Source organism: Coregonus clupeaformis, chromosome 24, assembly GCF_020615455.1.
Source record: "Coregonus clupeaformis isolate EN_2021a chromosome 24, ASM2061545v1, whole genome shotgun sequence".
NCBI lineage: Eukaryota > Metazoa > Chordata > Actinopteri > Salmoniformes > Salmonidae > Coregonus > Coregonus clupeaformis.
In genome coordinates this window covers 23,173,000-23,193,781 of record NC_059215.1, presented here as the reverse complement: position 1 = coordinate 23,193,781, position 20,782 = coordinate 23,173,000, and the positions used below count along the sequence as shown (strand labels likewise).

The window sequence follows — 20,782 nt, the reverse complement described above, 5'->3', positions numbered from 1 at the left end:
GAATCACTCCCAGCCGTTTCTTAAAAGCCCCGGCCACATTCACTCAAGCACTCGCTCCGGCTCTCAGGCCCTCTCTTTGCCAAATGGAGTCCAGCAGTAGCATTAAGGAAAAAAGAGTGAGCGAGCACTAGAGAAAGTGTTTCCACACGCTCATGGAGTAGCCAGCCAAATCGCAACTCAGTAATTAACACTGAACACATTTCTTAGCACTTTCACAGTGTTAGTTTCATCTGCTGTTGTACAATATGATGTAAAGCACAGTAAACTTAATTTTGACTGCAATGGGCCTTTAAAGAATCCTGTAAGCTTCCAATTTCAAATTAAGAGGCATTTTCTCAGCTATCTGCAGGTATGATTGAAGAATGAAGCAGGTGTTAAACATGGGCTTTGCTACACAGAAAGCAGCAGTTGACTACTCCATAGTCAACACTTTGATTAAATCAGTAGACCTATATCAATATCTTTGACCTATATCAATACCATATAAGTATTATATTTCAAGCTTAACATCCTTATCATTTATCGCCCTCCAGGTTCCCTTGGAGAGTTTATCAATGAGCTTGACAAGTTCCTTTCCTGAGGATGGCTCACCACTCACAGTTCTGGGTGACTAACCTCCCTACGTCTACGTTTGACGCATTTCTCTCTGCCTCCTTCTTTCCACTCCTCTTTTGACCTCACCCTCTCACCGTCCCCCCCTACTCACAAGGCAGGCAATACGCTTGACCTCATCTTTACTAGATGCTGTTCTTCTACTAATCTCACTGCAACTCCCCTCCATGTCTCCGACCACTACTTTGTATCCTTTTCTCTCTCGCTCTCCTCCAACACTACTCACTCTGCCCCTACTCAGATGGTAATGCGCCGTCGCAACCTTCGATCTCTCTCTCCCGCTACTCTCCTCTTCCATCCTATAATCTCTTCCCTCTGCTCAATCCTTCTCCCTCCAATCTCCTGATTCTGCCTCCTCAACCCTCCTCTCCTCCCTTTCTGCATCCTTTGACTCTCTATGTCCCCTATCCTCCCGGCCGGCTCGGTCCTCTCCTCCTGCTCCGTGGCTTGACGACTCATTGCGAGCTCACAGAACAGGGCTCCGGGCAGCTGAGCGGATATGGAGGAAAACTAGACTCCCTGCGGACCTGGCATCTTTTCACTCCCTCCTCTCTACATTTTCTTCATCTGTTTCTGCTGCTAAAGCCACTTTCTACCACTCTAAATTCCAAGCATATGCCTCTAACCCTAGGAAGCTCTTTGCTACCTTCTCCTCCCTGCTGAATCCCCCTCCTCCTCCCCCTCCCTCATCCCTCTCTGTGGATGACTTCGTCAACCATTTTGAAAAGAAGGTTGACGACATCCGATCCTCGTTTGTTAAGTCAAATGACACTGCTGGTCCTGCTCACACTGCCCTACCCTATGCTTTGACTTCTTTCTCCCCTCTCTCTCCAGATGAAATCTTGCGACTTGTGACGGCCGGCCGCCCAACAACCTGCCCGCTTGACCCTATCTCCTCCTCTCTTCTCCAGACCATTTCCGGAGACCTTCTCCCTTACCTCACCTCGCTCATCAACTCATCCTTGACCGCTGGCTACGTCCCTTCCGTTTTCAAGAGAGCGAGAGTTGCACCCCTTCTCAAAAAACCTACACTCGATCCATCCGATGTCAACAACTACAGACCAGTATCCCTTCTTTCTATTCTCTCCAAAACTCTTGAGCGTGCCGTCTTTAGCCAACTCTTGCTATCTCTCTCAGAATGACCTTCTTGATCTAAACCAGTCAGGTTTCAAGACTGGTCATTCAACTGAGACTGCTCTTCTCTGTGTCACAGAGGCTCTCCGCACTGCTAAAGCTAACTCTCTCCTCTGCTCTTGTCCTTCTAGACCTGTCTGCTGCCTTTGATACTGTGAACCATCAGATCCTCCTCTCCACCCTCTCCGATTTGGGCATCTCCGGCGCGGCTCACTCTTGGATTGCGTCCTACCTGACAGGTCGCTCCTACCAAGTGGCATGGCGAGAATCTGTCTCCGCACCACGTTCTCTCACCACTGGTGTCCCCCAGGGCTCAGTTCTAGGCCCTCTCCTATTCTCACTATACACCAAGTCACTTGGCTCTGTCATATCCTCACATGGCCTCTCCTATCATTGCTACGCAGACGACACACAACTAATCTTCTCCTTTCCCCCTTCTGATAACCAGGTGGCGAATTGCATCTCTCCATGTCTGGCAGATATATCAGTGTGGATGACGGATCACCACCTCAAGCTGAACTTCGGCAAGACAGAGCTGCTCTTCCTCCCGGGGAAGGACTGCCCGTTCCATGATCTCGCCATCACGGTTGACAACTCCATTGTGTCCTCCTCCCAGAGTGCAAAAAGCCTTGGCGTGACTCTGGACAACACCCTGTCGTTCTCCACTAACATCAAGGCGGTGACCCGATGATCATGTAGGTTCATGCGCTACAACATTCGGAGAGTACGACCCTGCCTTACACAGGAAGCGGCACAGGTCCTAATCCAGGCACTTGTCATCTCCCGTCTAGATTACTGCAACTCGCTGTTGGCTGGGCTCCCTGCCTGTGCCATTAAACCCCTACAACTCATCCAGAATGCCGCAGCCCGTCTGGTGTTCAACCTTCCCAAGTTCTCTCACGTCACCCCGCTCCTCCGCACACTCCACTGGCATCCAGTTGAAGCTCACATCTGCTACAAGACCATGGTGCTTGCCTACGGAGCTGTGAGGGGAACGGCACCTCCGTACCTTCAGGCTCTGATCAGTCCCTACACCCAAACGAGGGCATTGCGTTCATCCACCTCTGGCCTGCTGGCCCCACTACCTCTGCGGAAGCACAGTTCCCGCTCAGCCCAGTCAAAACTGTTCGCTGCTCTGGCACCCCAATGGTGGAACAAGCTCCCTCACGACACCAGAGTCACTCACCACCTTCCGGAGACACTTGAAACCCCACCCCTTTAAGGAATACCTGGGATAGGATAAAGTAATCCTTCTACCCCCCCCAAAAAAAAAAAAAACATTGTAAAGTAGTTATCCCACTGGCTACAAGGTGAATGCACCAATTTGTAAGTCGCTCTGGATAAGAGCGTCTGCTAAATGACGTAAATGTAAAACACTTCAATCTGTTTTATTTTCTTTGGACCAGAGTGAGGCTCTCTCCACTAGCCTACCCATTGTTCCTGCAGTGATGAGGATTCACCATCTTCATCGAATGTTTTCATAATTTATATGCAGATAATTGCCAAAAAGCCTACCAGTAAGCAAATTTGGGCGCCAAATGAACAGCTCTCTTACTGATGCAATTAGGAAGGCTAGTGACAAGTCAGTCACTCACTTTAACATCATTGTCTGGAAAGTCCAGATGGCCTTCATATAGAAAATACAAACGAGATCTTTAGTTTACTTGTCCCGATGCGATAGCATGGACATATAACTACATTGTGTGACTTATAAATGGCAAGGATATATGAGATCGACTTTATTCAGTCAGTTCCACACCTTTTATAAACTAGTCAAGCTTGCTGTTCGTCAATCAAAGCACAGTAAATAGCCTCTACGCCACCACTCCGTGGCTGCATATGAAACACGCCAGGGTCCAACGTTAACTTGTATTCTCACTGGCCCGCATGGGCCAGTTGGCTGAAAATCTACTGGCCCGAACAGAATTTCTACTGGCCCAGACATCGTGTAGTTCTTAAATGCATTTGGGTCATGCAGAGCCTATAGGTTGGCATGCTTTCGCTCTATATTCCGCTATTAATAGGCTACATTTGGTTATTATATGTATTAAAAAGCTGTGTAATATAATTTAGCAATGCAAGTCATTACTCTATTCTTTAGAATTTCATTGTATAAATTGCATTCATTTTTGTTTCTCAAGTATGTCATTGAAAATATTTGGAAATAGGACGATGCCCCTTTAAGAAATATTCCAAAAGAGATACGACATGGCTACAGTAGGCTAGCCAAGACAAATGCTAGGTGTATTTTTGTAGCTTTCTATTTGCAGACGATCAACAGTAGCCAGCATATTGCTGGTATGTTCACTATTGAAGGTTTACTTTTGTAAATCACTTTCCCTAAAATAAATACAAATAGCATAGCATTTACGCGTGTTTTAGTGGCCCCAAACCAGCGGGCCATCGTTAATGTCAGACCCTGCACGCTAAAGAAAATAAATGAATGTGCCAGAAAACAATAGGCTAAGTGGATTTTGACTCATAGTTACCACATTATATGGGACGTGCCAATTCATGCCCTGTCCCTCTGTGTAAAGAAATTAGACTGCAACCACAGCGTACGCACCAAGGTACCGAGAGGCGGGACAGACAGCAGACTGTCAAACCAGCAGTGTTTCCCTGTCATCCCTCACTTTGTGACTGACATGCGCCTGTCCTATCAATAGATCGCTAGAAGATGCGTATCGTTCATTCTAGCAGGAGGGGGCTCGGCATACTTTTTTCTGACTAGCTAAAGTTGCCTAGTTAAATTAAGTGGAAAAAGTACCCCGCTGAAAATGAGTCTAATCTGCTGTATAGCCGACAGCCGGTGCTAGTGGAAAACACTGGAGAGAGAGAGAGATAGAACGCGAGAGAGTGCGCGCAAAAGAGAGCAAGCGCGAGAGCGAGCGTTTATGGTAGAACACACAAATTCAATCAGACAGCCAGACACTGCCATGACTGGGAGGGGCCACTGCCCGCTATTCACCATGATCCCAGACGGAGCCGTACACAACCCGGAATATGGCACGCACACACTACAGCATGGACATACACTACAGTATAGACATTGGCATGCTTTCACACGAGGCAGCCTCTTATAACCATGCCCATTTTACACTGTGGGACTGGACTGGGGAATAGAGAGTACCTGACTACAACTGGCCCATGTCAGAGGAATGGGTGAACACCAAAACATATAGGAAAGTATCAATGAAGTGAAATGAGTACCCACTAGCCTACTTTCCCCACCATCGAAAATAGAGCAAAGCAGACTTGGATCCAAAATCCTGGGGCTAGAATACATAACGTGAAACGCTTTTTATTGGGATAGGTTTCCTCTGATCTGGTAGTTCCCTGTATAAAACCATATATTCAGACTTGCAGCAGTGTTTTTATTGTTTGTCAGTCTTGCTGAGTGAGCCTCTGCAATATCTACTAGGCATATGTTACAGTATCAGTACTCCTACCACTAATGGCAAATGAAATGTATTTGTGACTGTTTGGCCCAAATATAACAATTTTGCTTATTCACTTATTTCATTGACCTAGAGACTCTTTATGCTGTTCCGTCAGAGCTGACTAGACATACAATTGAGAACATGACATTAAAGATGGTCACACACACACAATACTTGAGCTTGTGTACACGTTGACAAAAAGGCCCAACACAGAAGTATCCTTTCAACGTATTATTATTATTATTATGACGCAAGTCCCATTGAAGTCAGGACCTCAGGGATGATGGGAATAGAGGGGATTGGTTGGCCATCATAAAAGGCCCCACTCTCAGAGGACACTAGAATCAGGACTCCATATACTGTATATTCTGTCTACACAAAAGCATTTCCACCTCAGCAGCTACACACCCAGGGGCTACATGCATATGGCAACTTACTTAAGTCCCTTGCTTTTCCTTGACAACTGGGACGACGACCCCCACTACGGTTAGAAATGTGGCTTCGGTAAACAAGAACCCTCTGCTGTCGAACCACAGGGCTAACTTCAGAACGGATGTGGGGAAGAAACACGCTGGTGCAATTCAATTAAAGGATTCATTAAATGGAGCACTACACTTAAATCCATGGCCACGCAGGCCCAACATACGACAGCACACATACTGTACATTTAGGTACACTTTTCTTACATGCATAGAAAAAATGGCCATCATCTGAGTCAGTTAACTAGGAGGTTTGTGTTATTTCCATTACGCCTAACTTTTAAAATACTGATTGCTTTTGAAATTGTATAAGCTATGTAGCATAAATTGCAAAGGCAATGGGGTACAATGATGTTCAATTATCAATGCTAAACTCTTCTCCATAAAAACAATGTGCATTGCAATTCTGTCGATTCCTTTCAATGTAAAGAAAGACTGTACTGAAAATATGGTATTTGGGTGAATTGTCCTTTAAAATGGTCCCATTTCTGTAAAGACGGATGCACGTGGGTGATTAGTGCTTTCTGTGGCGATCGTCTGATGATAGATATTAGACATCACATTGATTGGAAGTTTCACTGATTGATTCATGAAACATTCCATGATGCTTCAAGCTCGTAGGAGGAAGGTAAGCTGGGCTGGGTGGAAATGGCAGGTGTGTCCTGTGCTGTACAGGTGTCCAGACTAACAGCCAGAATAAACAGCAAAAACATTACCTAACTCCCACAAGCGTGGCATAACCGCAGAGGGGCATCTTATTTTTTCTCATTTCTCTCAGGTGGCCATACTTGTATACAACCACAATATTGAGATGAATACACAGATAACTATGACCACATCACTATCAGGCCTTCCAGTCATAGTAAAGTGGAGCTTTCTGAACTTTACCACCACAAACCGAACAGAGTCATTACGAGAAACATAGCTGTTGGCAGGTGAGGGGTTACGGACACTCCCCTCTAGCACCTAAATTCCTAGGCACCCCTTCACTCAGCAGCCTGGTAGGCCCACCTTCTGCCTCCCCCATCCTCGCAGCAGCATCCCCGAGCACGAGGCTTGAGCCAAACAGGTTCCACAGGATAGCGCCCATGCTGGCAGACTTACTCCAAATGCCACAGCATTTTTTTCATTTGTGCTTGTGACATTTGCACAACTAGCTTTTTCATTGCAGAAAAAAATGAAGGCACATAAAAAACAAGAGTCAAGCTTGCCCAAAGCATAGCTTTATTTAAAAAACAAAATACACTCCTTTAATATATTTACCCCCCCCTGCTCTCTCTCCCCGATTCCAAAAAGAGAGGAACAAGTGTGAAGAGTCACATGACAGCCAGCCAGTCCTTTTTACTCTGGCGACTCACTTTTTCTGACGTATAAAAACTCACTCACTGCCTTCCTGTTAGAGAGAGTTCTGGTTTGGTCACATTTTCCCGCGGGCAGTCAAATCTATGGGGCTGAATGTAAATAGAAAGCAATAGGCTTTTATTCAATTAAGCTGAGACATGAGGTTCCCCATGCAAAGTGGGGAACCACTAACAGTCCTGTCACCACTCACTTTGACTATTCAAAACATAGTGGGGCACTCAGCCGTGCAGTCATCTCCGATGAAGCCAGAGCCACACAGTGCGGACCTTCATTCAAACTAGCTGGTGAGCAGAATGGTTACATTTACATTTTACATTTTAGTCATTTAGCAGACGCTCTTATCCAGAGCGACTTACAGGAGCAATTAGGGTTAAGTGCCTTGCTCAAGGGCACATCGGCAGATTTTTCACCTAGTCAGCTCGGGATTAGAACCAGCGACCTTTCGGTTACTGGCACAACGCTCTTAACCACTAAGCTACCTGCCGCCCCGCTCTCCTGGTTACAGCTAACCGAAACTATGTGGCTTGTATTTACTTGGCGTTATCCCACACACTGGGACAACTAACAATGGAACAGAGGAGATGTATTGACAAAGGACATGTTTGTCCTCAGGTAAAACACAGAAAATAAATGCAGATTATGAAGCCGACAGCTAACAAACCACACACACCTGGGATGCCCAGAATAACCAAGGTGTCCATCTCTCGGCACACCTCCCACAACTGGCCTTGTCATACAGCTAAGAGCGAGCGAGGAGAAAGGGGAGGTGGGGGAACAGAGACAGAGGGGGGCAGAGAAGAGTGGCCAGTCACATGCAGCCAATACTTAAAATAACCCAGTGGTGGTGAAGATGTGCTTGTTTGTGTTCAAATATACTTCGACCTCAGGGGGTCAGGCCCAGGCTTCAACACCCCACCCTTCCCTCAGCCCAGAGAGAGCAGAACAGGCTGGGTTGACCAGCGCTCTAGTGTACAGTCACTATTCAACTGGCACCTGGGCTTAAAACTAAAAAAGTAGGCCTGCATCGGAAATAGCAGAGCCCCGTGGAAGGGCAGTGCTGCTGTGGCTGCCATGTCGTGACCCTTCGGGGGAATAGCAGGAGGAAGGAGTGAGTGTAGCAGAGTGGATGGTGCTTGAGAGAGAATCGATGGCATAGAATCTCAGAATCGTCAGCACCGGTGGAAACAGGTCAGATTTGATAAAACAGGACCGACGGCTCACCTTTGAACCCTAAAGTAAAGACGAGCTGTCAGACTACTCTACAGGTGAGGTTGAGGAAGAGGTAGGGCCACAAGCAAAGAAAAGGAACTTGTCTTGGAAATATATTGGAATGACTTGGTTCCGACTGTACAGCCGTTGAAGCAAGGGAGCCAATATTAGCAGCCAAACAGCTGCTGCCTGCCCTGGGTGATCTGATCCGACCATGTGATAAAATGGAGTAAGGAACATGGAGGACAGACACACAACAGGAGAGAATAGTCTAGTCTGACAGGAAACTTTTGCTCATGACCAATGTGTTCCTCTTACAGAGGGATGTTAATTCCGGTTAGTGTTTCTCACCCCCAAGTACTGGGCTGCCAAGTTAAATATTGCCCCAGTAAGAACATTCTTAATGTGAACAAATCATACCAAGATTTGTATGGTTTTCCTTTTAACTTGATCAGTGTCATCATTATTAGAATTAGAAAAAATTTCACAATGTGGAAATTTGTACAAAAGTGCTGCAGTGCAATATAGCTACAGTGAGGGAAAAAAGTTTTTGATCCCCTGCTGATTTTGTATGTTTGCCCACTGACAAAGACATGATCAGTCTAGGATTTTAATGGTAGGTTTATTTGAACAGTGAGACAGAATAACAAAAAAATCCAGAAAAACGCATGTCAAAAATGTTATAAATTGATTTGCATTTTAATGAGGGTAATAAGTATTTGACCCCCTCTCAATCAGAAAGATTTCTGGCTCCCAGGTGTCTTTTATACAGGTAACGAGCTGAGATTAGGAGCACACTCTTAAAGGGAGTGCTCCTAAACTCAGTTTGTCACCTGTATAAAAGACACCTGTCCACAGAAGCAATCAATCAGATTCCAAACTCTCCACCATGGCCAAGACCAAAGAGCTCTCCAAGGATGTCAGGGACAAGATTGTAGACCTACACAAGGCTGGAATGGGCTACAAGACCATCGCCAAGCAGCTTGGTGAGAAGGTGACAACAGTTGGTGCGATTATTCGCAAATGGAAGAAACACAAAATAACTGTAAATCTCCCTCGGCCTGGGGCTCCATGCAAGATCTCACCTCGTGGAGTTGCAATGATCACGAGAACGGTGAGGAATCAGCCCAGAACTACACGGGAGGATCTTGTCAATGATCTCAAGGCAGCTGGGACCATAGTCACCAAGAAAACAATTCGTAACACACTTCGCCGTGAAGGACTGAAATCCTGCAGCGCCCGCAAGGCCCCCCTGCTCAAGAAAGCACATATACAGGCCCGTCTGAAGTTTGTCAATGAACATCTGAATGATTCAGAGGAGATCTGGGTGAAAGTATTGGGGTCAGATGAGACCAAAATCGAGCTCTTTGGCATCAACTCAACTCGCCGTGTTTGGAGGAGGAGGAATGCTGCCTATAACCCCAAGAACACAAACCCCACCGTCAAACATGGAGGTGGAAACATTATGCTTTGGGGGTGTTTTTCTGCTAAGGGGACAGGACAACTTCACCGCATCAAAGGGACGATGGATGTGGCCATGTACCGTCAAATCTTGGGTGAGAACCTCCTTCCCTCAGCCAGGGCATTGAAAATGGGTCGTGGATGGGTATTCCAGCATGACAATGACCCAAAACACACGGCCAATGCAACAAAGGAGTGGCTCAAGAAGAAGCACATTAAGGTCCTGGAGTGGCCTAGCCAGTCTCCAGACCTTAATCCCATAGAAAATCTGTGGAGGGAGCTGAAGGTTCGAGTTGCCAAACGTCAGGCTCGAAACCTTAATGACTTGGAGAAGATCTGCAAAGAGGAGTGGGACAAAATCCCTCCCGAGATGTGTGCAAACCTGGTGCCCAACTACAAGAAACGTCTGACCTCTGTGATTGCCAACAAGGATTTTGCCACCAAGTACTAAGTAATGTTTTGCAGAGGGGTCAAATACTTATTTCCCTCATTAAAATGCAAATCAATTTATAACATTTTTGACATGCGTTTTTCTGGATTTTTTTGTTGTTATTCTGTCTCTCACTGTTCAAATAAACCTACCATTAAAATTATAGACTGATCATGTCTTTGTCAGTGGGCAAACGTACAAAATCAGCAGGGGATCAAATACTTTTTCCCCCTCACTGTATATGAAGCAGAATATCGTAAATAAACACGTCTATGGTAAAACAATAGGGATGGAATTGCCAGGACCTCACCATACTTAGGTGCCGATACAATATGAATTGTGATTATATATTTATCACGATTCTATAAGAATTGCGATTTTATTGCGATTCAATGTTCCAAACATATTGCTCACTATATGTCTGCTGCAAAGGGACAAGAGAGAAAACGATTGAGTAAAGATTTTTGATCAGTCATGGAAATAAAAGTGCTGAAAACACATTGGCTCACCATTTTAAAAAGATGGAGAACAAGCTATTGAAGGAAAAATTATGGCGTTTTGGCACAGGTACAAAATAATATCCTCATATGTAACTGTATTGATTTTCTCCCCATCACTAGTCAGAAACTAACCAACAATTCACTGATAGATGATCCCATCTAGTCTGGCCTTGGCAGCCCCAGTCATGATAACAGGGCGGGACTGCCATTGTGATAGTAAGAAATTCCATATGGCTAAAAGCAGGATCACAGGAAAAGAGGAAAATCAGCACTATCATTGACCAAAACCCGTAATCCTAAAAGCTGAAATCCACAGACAGTAAGATTTTAATCCCTTTCATACCCAGCGCTCACATAAAAATCCAGTGGGATGAAAATCTGTTTAAAACAAAACAAATATCCCCCCATGGTTCACAAAGGGCAGATAATTCAGCTCATCCCCTGGTAGAGATGATGCTCATCCCAGTGTCATGTCATCTCTCAGTCTAAGGTGAACAAGACAAGCCAAGGGGGAAAATGTCACTCAGACACATTCTGAGTTCGCTTCTGCTTTTGAGTCCTGATTGTCAAGGCAAACATTAGTATGACAGTCATCTGAAGTGTCAACTCTACTAGTCTGATAGACACTGACTGAAGTCTCCATGTGAGGCACTATATGTATAGATGTGCTCCATGTTCACCCTCCTGGTTCCTGCCAGATGTCAACATGAGGCAGTGGATCATGTAAGGTTACAGCGGGGGTCGCAGTCGTACAAAATGAAATGTGCACATTTAGTATTTTTGACAACGGCTTACTTGAGACCAACACTGAGAAGGGGGACGTAGTGTGTAGATGTGTGCAAAGCATCTCCTGATGTTCTACTGCAGGAGTGTGGTGTTCTGACCTGTAAGCAACTATGAGATGAGAGCTGAGATCAGAGAGCCTGGAGGCCTGAATACTGTAGTCACTGATTAGACTCAATCACACTTCCATGATGAGAGAAACCACAGTGGAGCTCAGAATTCTGTGAGTAAGACTGAGAAATTAGGTGGGACTAAATCTAAGTCACATTTTTACATTTTAGTCATTTAGCAGACACTCTTATCCAGAGCGACTTATAGTTAGTGCATTCATCTTAAGAAAGCAAGATGGGACAACCACATATCACAGGCATAGAAAGTACAATTCTCCTCAATAAGGTAGCTATCAGTAGAGTCTGAGCTGGGGGGGCAAGCGCTGGTTAGTCACTCACTCTCCTGGCACAGAGGACCCAAACGCTTCAGTCTGCTTTATGGCCGGTACCCTGTAGGTATAGGCAGGGGGGAGAATTCACGGCACACTTAACCAGCATGGCTACCACAGCATTCTGCAGCAATACTTCATCCCATCTGCTTTGCGCTTAGTGAGACTATCATTTGTTTTTCAACAGGACAATGACCCAACACACCTCCAGGCTGTGTAAGGGCTATTTGACCAAGAAGGAGAGTGATGGAGTGCTGCATCAGATTACCTGGCCTTCACAATCACCCGACCTCAACCCAATTGATATGGTTTGGGATGAGTTGAACCGCAGATTGAAGGAAAAGCAGCCAACAAGTGCACAGCATATGTAGCAACTCCTTCAAGACTGTTGGAAAAGCATTCCAGGTGAAGCTGGTTGAGAGAATGCCAAGAGTGTGCAAAGCTGTCATCAAGGCAAAGGGTGGCTACTTTGAAGAATCTAAAATATATTTTGATTTGTTTAGCACTTTTGGTTACTACATGATTCCATATGTGTTATTTCATAGTTTTGATGTCTTCACTATTATTCTACAATGTAGAAAATAGTAAAAATAAAGAACAACCTTTGAATGAGTAGGTGTGTCCAAGCTTTTGACTGGTACTGTATATATTCACACACACACTCGTTAATACTGTACATCAAAATGAAACGTACAGTTGTATTGGAACAATACTGACTCAAAAACATAGTGTTTAAACATTAAATAAATCTCATTCATATGAAGAACAGTTAAGTCGAGAGCGCTATTACATATTTGTACAGGTAGACAGAATATTCCTTAATGTAGAAGCTCACTGGCTAATATTCAAGATGTCCTACACCCCACACTATAAACACCGGGTTCACTTTAATATAATTTGAATCACTTATACATAAATTATGAAGTGGTATATTTACTAACAAACTCTGTATATTAAGAAACATTCCCAATATATATTATGGTAAGCCTGAATACAGCCGATGCTGGGCTGCTGTCTTTCAGTCTGAGTAAAAAAGCGGTGTGGAAAAAGGCTTTGAACGCCATCTTGTTCGTTGCAGCTGCCTGGGCCCTGAATACAGGAACCCATTCATTCATGGAGGGGGGAGGACTAAGGGCTAGCAAAATGAATTCATCTTTGTGAAGCAGCAATTACAAATAGCCCCTTTGAAAGACGGAAAATGTTTAACGTGACAAAGATATCACGGACCATCACAAATAACTACAGGGGGAAACCGAAACTACAGCCGTCCTATATTGTCTTTCAAAACGTAACAAATCTGCGATTTTTCTTTCACCCAGAGTTCGATAATGGCAACAATGTTCCTACTCATTCTGCGACAATGTCTGGTTCAATAGAACTGAAAGCCCCGCGCGTTAAAATGTTTGCATATGAATTCCCCTCCCTACATTTTATTTTCATTTCTACCTATAAACTAACAAGATTAGCTGTTTCCTAATTTTAAATGAACGTTACTATTTTCCTCTAGTCTACTTCCATGAAATATTCACACTGGTGCGGCATTACTATTTAGGTGTACCCACTTGTACACCAGCTAATAGACATGGCCAGGGTGAACGGATTTTCGAAATCCAATTAACGTAAGTTTACTATCTCTCTATATCATTAAATGTTGATGCTCAAATTAAGACCAATCAAATGCACCGTACACGAATAAAGTAGCAAGCTGGCTAACTAGACTACTGCCTACTAGCAACACTTTCTAAATAACTAACGTTAGCCAACTAGGCGATAGTGTTAGGCTGAACACATCCGAAACCGAATGTCCCAGCAGCAACTAGCTACATCTTGGTTGGCTACTCTTGGCAGGCAAACACCTAACCAGCAAACGTAGGCTGTAACGATATGGCTTTATATGGCGTCTATGTCAGGTATGGACTACGAAAAAGTGGGGATCGTGGTTGCTAGCTAGCTGTCGGCTCCAGTGTTGGTGAACTAGACATTTGTAGTCTCACTATTACCACTTATGTGCTACACTTGTATTAAGTTAAAACACAAATCCTCTACGGAATAACCTTGTCACTTAATCCTTGCAAAAATACAAAATCATATCAAAACGTTACGCATCAGCATCTCTGCCACTTGGTACAGTAGTATTTAATTAGCATTTAAGATAACTGGCTATTGCTAATTTACTAGTTAGCTACGGTAAATAGCTAACTTTAGCCATCTAAGGACTATGTCGCTCAACCAACACATTCATCTTTTAAAAATCAAATTTACAGTAGACTGTATCCACTCACACCATTTCATTAGTTAGTTACAGTACGTTTGCTATTTTGCTAGTTAGATGAGTGATAGGCAGTGCAACTCAGAAATTCAGATGCTGACAGTAACTACGTATCGTGAAGTAGCTAGCTAGTTGTCGATCTTAGCAACTAGTACTAGCTGCCACTAGTTATGAGGTTTAAATTCAGCTACTAGTAAGGTAGCTAACGTTAGTTAGCCTGCTAGCCCACTCAATGTACAGTATTGCAAAACATCTAAAGTTAAACCCCAGCCACGGTAAATAACTAACCCGCACCAGAATGTTTAAAACGTTTGCATAAAGTTACTGTTATTATATACTGTGAGTAGCTACGACCACAACTCAAAGTAGTTCAACATCGAATCATTTAAAGTGAGTGTATTGTCGATTAACATTATCAACTAGTTACCTACCCCCACCCCCGTCGCAGTAAGGGCATTAGATTCAACCAGCGACTCACTCAAACCAATTTAGCTAACCCCTTTCGCCTGGCTTCCTAGCTAGTTAGCCATCTTAAACCAATGTTAGCTAGCTAAGTTACATCTTTAGACAAATAAGTTGTAAAGCCTCCGTCCCAAATCATAACTTACCCGTTTTCAGTCGAGGGTATCCGTTGTTTATATCGCATTGACTGGAAACAGCGAAGATCGACTCCTCTCCACCTACTAATACACAGACTAGAGCTAGCAAGCTATCGAGGAGCGGCACTCCCCGAACCCAGCTTTCGATCCGCCAAGGGGGAGTCACACCCGCACAAAAATGAAGCAATGTTTACCCTACCAAATGCTTTGTGGAACAACAATGCGTTTGAGTCTAGGGACGGTCTTCTAACTCAAAACAGCCTCTTTCCAATCTTCTATCCTTCTTGTCTTTCCCACCGTCGTTCCCCTATTCACTACTTCTTCACACCAGTAATATATCAAACTCTTCCTACCGCCATCAAACAGCAGCGATGGGCGCGGTAACCCTGCTCTCAGCTCTGGGAAACCCCACGTTACGGCTGCGTCATAACGCACGGCAAAGGGTAGTGGTTTATTTAAAAAATCTGGGTCCTGATCATTTGGCTGGTTCGCTACAAATGTAGCTAGCCAAATAGAAAACCAAAATATTGGCTTTTTATGTGATTTTAGTTTGTACTCCCATGAATGGGTGTTAATATTAAAGGGATAGTTCACCCAAATTACAAATGGACATATTGGTGTCCTTACCCTGTAAGCAGTCTATGGACAAGGTATGACAACAATCCATGCTTTGGTTTCCCTGGCACTGTTTCCACATGCTAACGTCTTAGCATTTGTGGCACAAATCACATTCAAGTCATGGGACCGATATTAGCATTTTTTCACGCATCATGTTCTAAACATCTATTAGTGACTCTGTTGAGCTTCACAATAAATTGTAGATCTTTTCGGATGATTTGGACATGATGTGCGAAAAATGCTAATATCGGTTGCTAGTTGCTACATCCATGTTTGGACTTATAAATTATTGATATATACCCATTGATTCTTGAAGAATATAACTTATAAATGCGTCATGAGCTTAGTTTAACTGTTGTACCCCATCAGAACCCAATGTATAAGCCTGTTTTACTCCAATGTTTGGTAAATGTAAACAAACAGTATATAGCCCCAAAACATGGTTAAAACGATCATTTTGATTTCATGGATGCTCAGTCCTTGCATCATTAGCTCTGTCTATGAATTTGAGAGTGGTTACATTTCGAGGCCCATCCCTCAGCTTTTTTAAACCAAAACAAAGGCGGGGTGACCGCTTTCTTATTGTTTCAATTAAGGACTAGCTTTAATGGAGAAAACAGAAGTACAAGTGAAAGCAAAAATTGTCAGGGGACTATACCATCTCTGTCTGTAGAAGAAAATATCAGTCTACACAGAGACAGCAGATCATTATCACCAGCAGCTAGTGTGTGTGATAGTGCTCAGAGGAAGGGCTGATGATGCTCAGTGGGTTAAGATGTTACTTAGAGACCCGGAACACAATATCCCCTCATCCATTACCCAGGGGAGAGAGAGAAATCCTCTTCCCTCCCATAGTGTGACCCTCCAGCGGGGAGACAGCAGTATCAACAAACCCCTCTCCTAGAGCTCAAGTTCATTAAAGGCCCAGTGCAGTCAAAATTCTGTTTTTCCTGTGTTTCTTAACGTATTGTACAACAGCTGATGAAACGAACACTATAAAAGTGTGAAAAAATTTGATCAATGTTAGTTCCTGATAGTTGCTGGTTGAAAATACAATTTACACAGGACCTTCTAATCAGCAGGTTTTGCATGGGTGGAGTTTTGGCTTCACCAGGCTTATAAGTTAATAGACCAATAACAAAGAGCGTTCCAAACCTCTCTGCCAATAACAACTAGTTTTCAGGTAACATATCCCTCCCATTAGGCCCCTCCAATTAAATCAAATCAAATCAAATTGTATTTGTCACATACACGTGTTTAGCAGATGTTATAGCGTGTGTAGCGAAATGCTTGTGCTTCAATTAGGTCCCTCACTCAGACCACTCCCAGACCATCCTAGCAAAATTGTAGCTTGAGACTTTATTTTTTCTAAAAAGCTATATTTGTGGCTTTTTGACCATTTTAATGGGAAACTATTACAGTAATGTACTTAATTGTTACCCAGAAAGGATTTTATATTGAGATAAAAACATCTGCATTGGGCCTTTAAGATCAATGATACTTCTGTATAACCAGACATCATCTACTACCCTACCCAGTCTCTGGGGCTTATCTGCTGTGAAGTACAGACAGGATAATTTGTGCAAATGCTTCATTCTAGTAAATCATAAAATAACATGTTGCTATTAGCTCGAAGCAGAGCCATGATAATCATGTAAAGCTGTACTAACTCTGTTCTGAGAATATAAAATGCATCCTACCCATGCATCAGAATTGTTTTCATTTTTGTCAGGGTGTAGGATCTCTATAGTCCTGTTACAGGTGTGAATTGTGTGTGTGTGTGTGTGTGTGTGTGCACGCGTGTGTGTGTGCTACATTGGCAGCCACAGACCTTCTACCAGGTCACCTGAGTCTACACATCTCTGCAATTTCCTGTGTTGCTCAGGTCACCTTTGAGGCCTGAAAGCACTGAGTGACAGCACACAGCTCTAGTCCAGAGGAAATTATGGCACCGTTCAGCATACTGTACACTGTGCTCCCAGAGATGACACCTGCACAATGACCTCTCTACTATCATATGGGCCACCAGTGGTAACATGATGCACACCCCAGTCTGGACCATTTGTATGTCATTATATCTGAGCAGAGTTATGAGGATTATTTGGTCAGTGAAGTGTTTATTCTATTGAAATGCAACCCTGTTTAAGTATTTTGAAACCTAAAGGAAAATACCACTCAAAAACTATATTTTGGTATTTGTTTCATTAGTCCACTGTTGATACAGTCCCAAAATGTTTTGCATGTCAACAATCAAGTTTTCAATATATAGAACTTTCAAAATACAAACTCTGTGTTTGTGTTTTGTGTGTGTGCATGTGTGTGCGTGCGTGCGTGCATCCGTGTGTGTGTGTGTGTGTGTACTGCATATATTTGAGCTTCCTCTGTAAAACATACACCTTGTGGAGTGTATGTGCAGATTGATATCTCTTCAGCCAACACCTCTGAGTTAAGTTGGTGGCTGGTTCCAGAGGGACTCATCTGCACAGCCCAGCCCCATCTCAGCTAGACCTGAGTGCTGGTGAGATTTAGTTGCCCTGGCTACACTGTCTGCATGCATGTGTTGTGAAGCTAATGCCATGTGCCCCAGGGAACCTTTTCCAAGATTGTCTGACTTGCATTTGCCTTTGACTTATAGGCTGTAAGAGAAAGCCTCACTGTACTATCCATTGTTTAGGAAATATGTTTATAGAAAGATGTATCAAAGACTGTTTTCTAATCAAAAGAAAGTAATGTATCATGCAGATATGTTTTTTTTTTAGCTTCACACAGACTCTTTATAACCACAAGCGTCAGTTTTGACATTTTAATCTGGGAAATTCCCTTTATCTTACCCTTTATTAAGTCACTCATCTGTGACTTTTAAAGCATAATAGGCCTACTGTAAAATGTTAGTGGACTCTACACCTGGGAAATGTTTCCACCCAGTGGCGCAAGACAGTAACTGCTTCTATTCATTGGCAGTCTTGTTATCCTGGCCTTTCATGTCTTCAATGTACATTTCATAAAAATGCATGGAGATTCTCTCTCTCTCTCTCTCTCTCTCTCTCTCTCTCTCTCTCTCTCTCTCTCTCTCTCTCTCTCCACACACACACACACACACACACACACAACTCCACTGATCATAGAAAGCAAGTAGCAGTATTAATGGACTTCAGAAAATAAATCAGATTAGAAAAAGGCGGAATGGCAACACAAATATGATCTCATACATTTCATAAAATGGGTAACATTACATTAAGCTAAGCTTATAATGACCTTGCTTTTATAGCCAGGTTGGGCTGCACTAATCTGATTTAGTGTAATCTGCTTCAATCTCTGATAAATGCTTACCACATGTATCTTGCAGAATGGATGGATGCTATTGGCCCACCACATCATTACTGACATACAGTATGCTATTCCTATGAAGAGCTTCGCCATATTTTTAAACTGAGCACCTCATTCTCATACTCCTTATATTCTATTTTGTAGCAGCACTGTCTAGCATGTAACGACAGCAATCCATGTTGAATTGTAAATTAATGAATAGGAACATAATATACAAAAGTATGTGGACACCTGGTCATCGAACATCTCATTCCAAAATCATGGGCATTAATATGGAGTTGGTCCCCCCTTTGCTGCTATAACAGCCTCCACTCTTCTGCGAAGGCTTTCCACTAGTTGTTGCAACATTGCTGTGGGGACCTGCTTCCATTCAGCCGCAAGAGCATTAGTGAGGTAGGGCACTGATGTTGGGCGATTAGGCCTGGCTCATAGTCTGCGTTCCAATACATCCCAAAGGTGTTCGATGGGGTTTAGGTCAGGGCTCTGTGCAGGCCAGTCAAGTTCTTCCACACCGATCTCGACAAACCATTTTTGTATGGACCTCGCCTTGTGCACGGGGGCATTGTCATGCTGAAACAGGAAATGGCCTTCCCCAAACTGTTGCCACAAAGTTGGAAGCACAGAATCGCCTAGAATGTCATTGTATGCTGTAGCATTAAGATTTTCCTTCACTGGAACTAAGGGGCCTAGCCCAAACCATGAAAAACAACCCCAGACCATTATTCCTCCCCCACCAAACTTTACAGTTGGCACTATGCATTCGGGCAAGTTGTGTGGCCTACCACTTTGCGGCTGAGCTGTTGTTGCGCCTAGACGTTTCCACTTCACAATAACAACACTTACAGTTGACCGGGGCAGCTCTAGCAGGAAAAACAATTTGACTAACTGACTTGTTGGAAAGGTGTTCCCACGTTGAAAGTCACTGAGCTCTTCAGTACAGGTCATTCTACTGCCAATGTTTGTCTATGGAGATTGCATGGCGGTGTACTAAATTTTATACACCTGTCAGCAACAGGTGTGGCTGAAATAGCCAAATCCACACGTTTGAAGGGGTGTCCACATACTTTTGGTCATGTAGTGTATATCCTGCTCATTATGTCGTCAAAGCCTTGTTATAAGTAACCTGCCAAATTTGGAGAGCTATGGTAAATATATCCTTGTCTTAAATTGTTGTTTTACGAGTGACATGGATGTATTATTACAGAGAGCTACTGTATGTATTGGTTTAAACATGTTGCTAGTAAAGTTCTCTTCACTGGGCGGCAGGTAGCCGTTGGGCCTGAATCCCTGAGCCGACAAGGTGAAAAATCTGTTGATGTGCCCTTGAACAAGGCAATTAACCCTCATTGCTCCAGGGTCGCCGTTGATAATGGCAGACCCTGGCTGTGGACCCTACTCTACGAGGGTGTCTCGGGGAGAGTGGGATATGCAAAAAACACATTTCTAATTCATATGTGTATTAATACACCCTTGCACATGTGTGAAATAGGACAAATATAAGCATCCACCAAATTATTACTATTATACTTGTACATTTTATATCAAGAATTATCTGCTCTGCTTGGCTTTGTAATAGTGGAGAACGTTTTTTTTTCAGTGTGTAGTAAGTAATTTGTATTACTATACAATTACTACTGTACAGTAGTAGTAATTGAACATTTTAATTAGAGAATGTATGAGCAGGGCTACACACCAATTACAATGTACCAGAGGAGGCTGGTGGGCAGATATATAGGAGGATGAGTCATTGTAATGTCTGGTTTCCAATGGTGCCACTGGACTCGGATCTACAGTTGCGCTCAGCTCAACCACTGGTGTCGCTGTGGAGTGAGTTTGGGGGGTGAATATAGCAGATGAGGATCTGTGAAACTCACTCATCAGCCTGAAGTGTCGCCCTTGCGCCCTTGAAAAATGTATTTTTCAATGGTGAGGTGGGTTGGAACGCTTCATGAGGGCAGTCACGTGTGTTAGCGAGGCAGAGGTCCTGAGTTCGAGTGTCGGTATGAGCTGAATCAGGGGGAAGTGGTACTCGGCAAGCATCGTGTCGTCCTTTACATGAACTTCTTGAACTTATTCCTATAGGCTTTAGCTTGGCTTCAGAAACCGCCAGAAGCTAATGT

At 43.6% G+C, this 20,782-nt stretch overlaps 1 protein-coding gene across 2 annotated transcripts in view; it reads right to left on the bottom strand.

Annotated features, from left to right (window-relative positions):
* LOC121538443 (guanine nucleotide-binding protein G(I)/G(S)/G(T) subunit beta-1) overlaps positions 1 to 15,121 on the bottom strand; it is a 47,392-nt gene extending 32,271 nt beyond the window's left edge. Inside the window, exons 1-2 of one of the 2 annotated variants that reach the window (XM_041846454.1) lie at positions 14,917 to 15,121; positions 14,727 to 14,801 (exon numbers count right to left, since the gene is read on the bottom strand). The gene's annotated coding sequence lies outside the window, so the exon portion shown is untranslated. Of the gene's footprint in view, positions 1 to 14,726 lie in introns of both variants that reach the window. The other variant, XM_041846453.1, reaches the window with a different exon arrangement.
* Between the last annotated feature and the right edge of the window lie 5,661 nt (positions 15,122 to 20,782).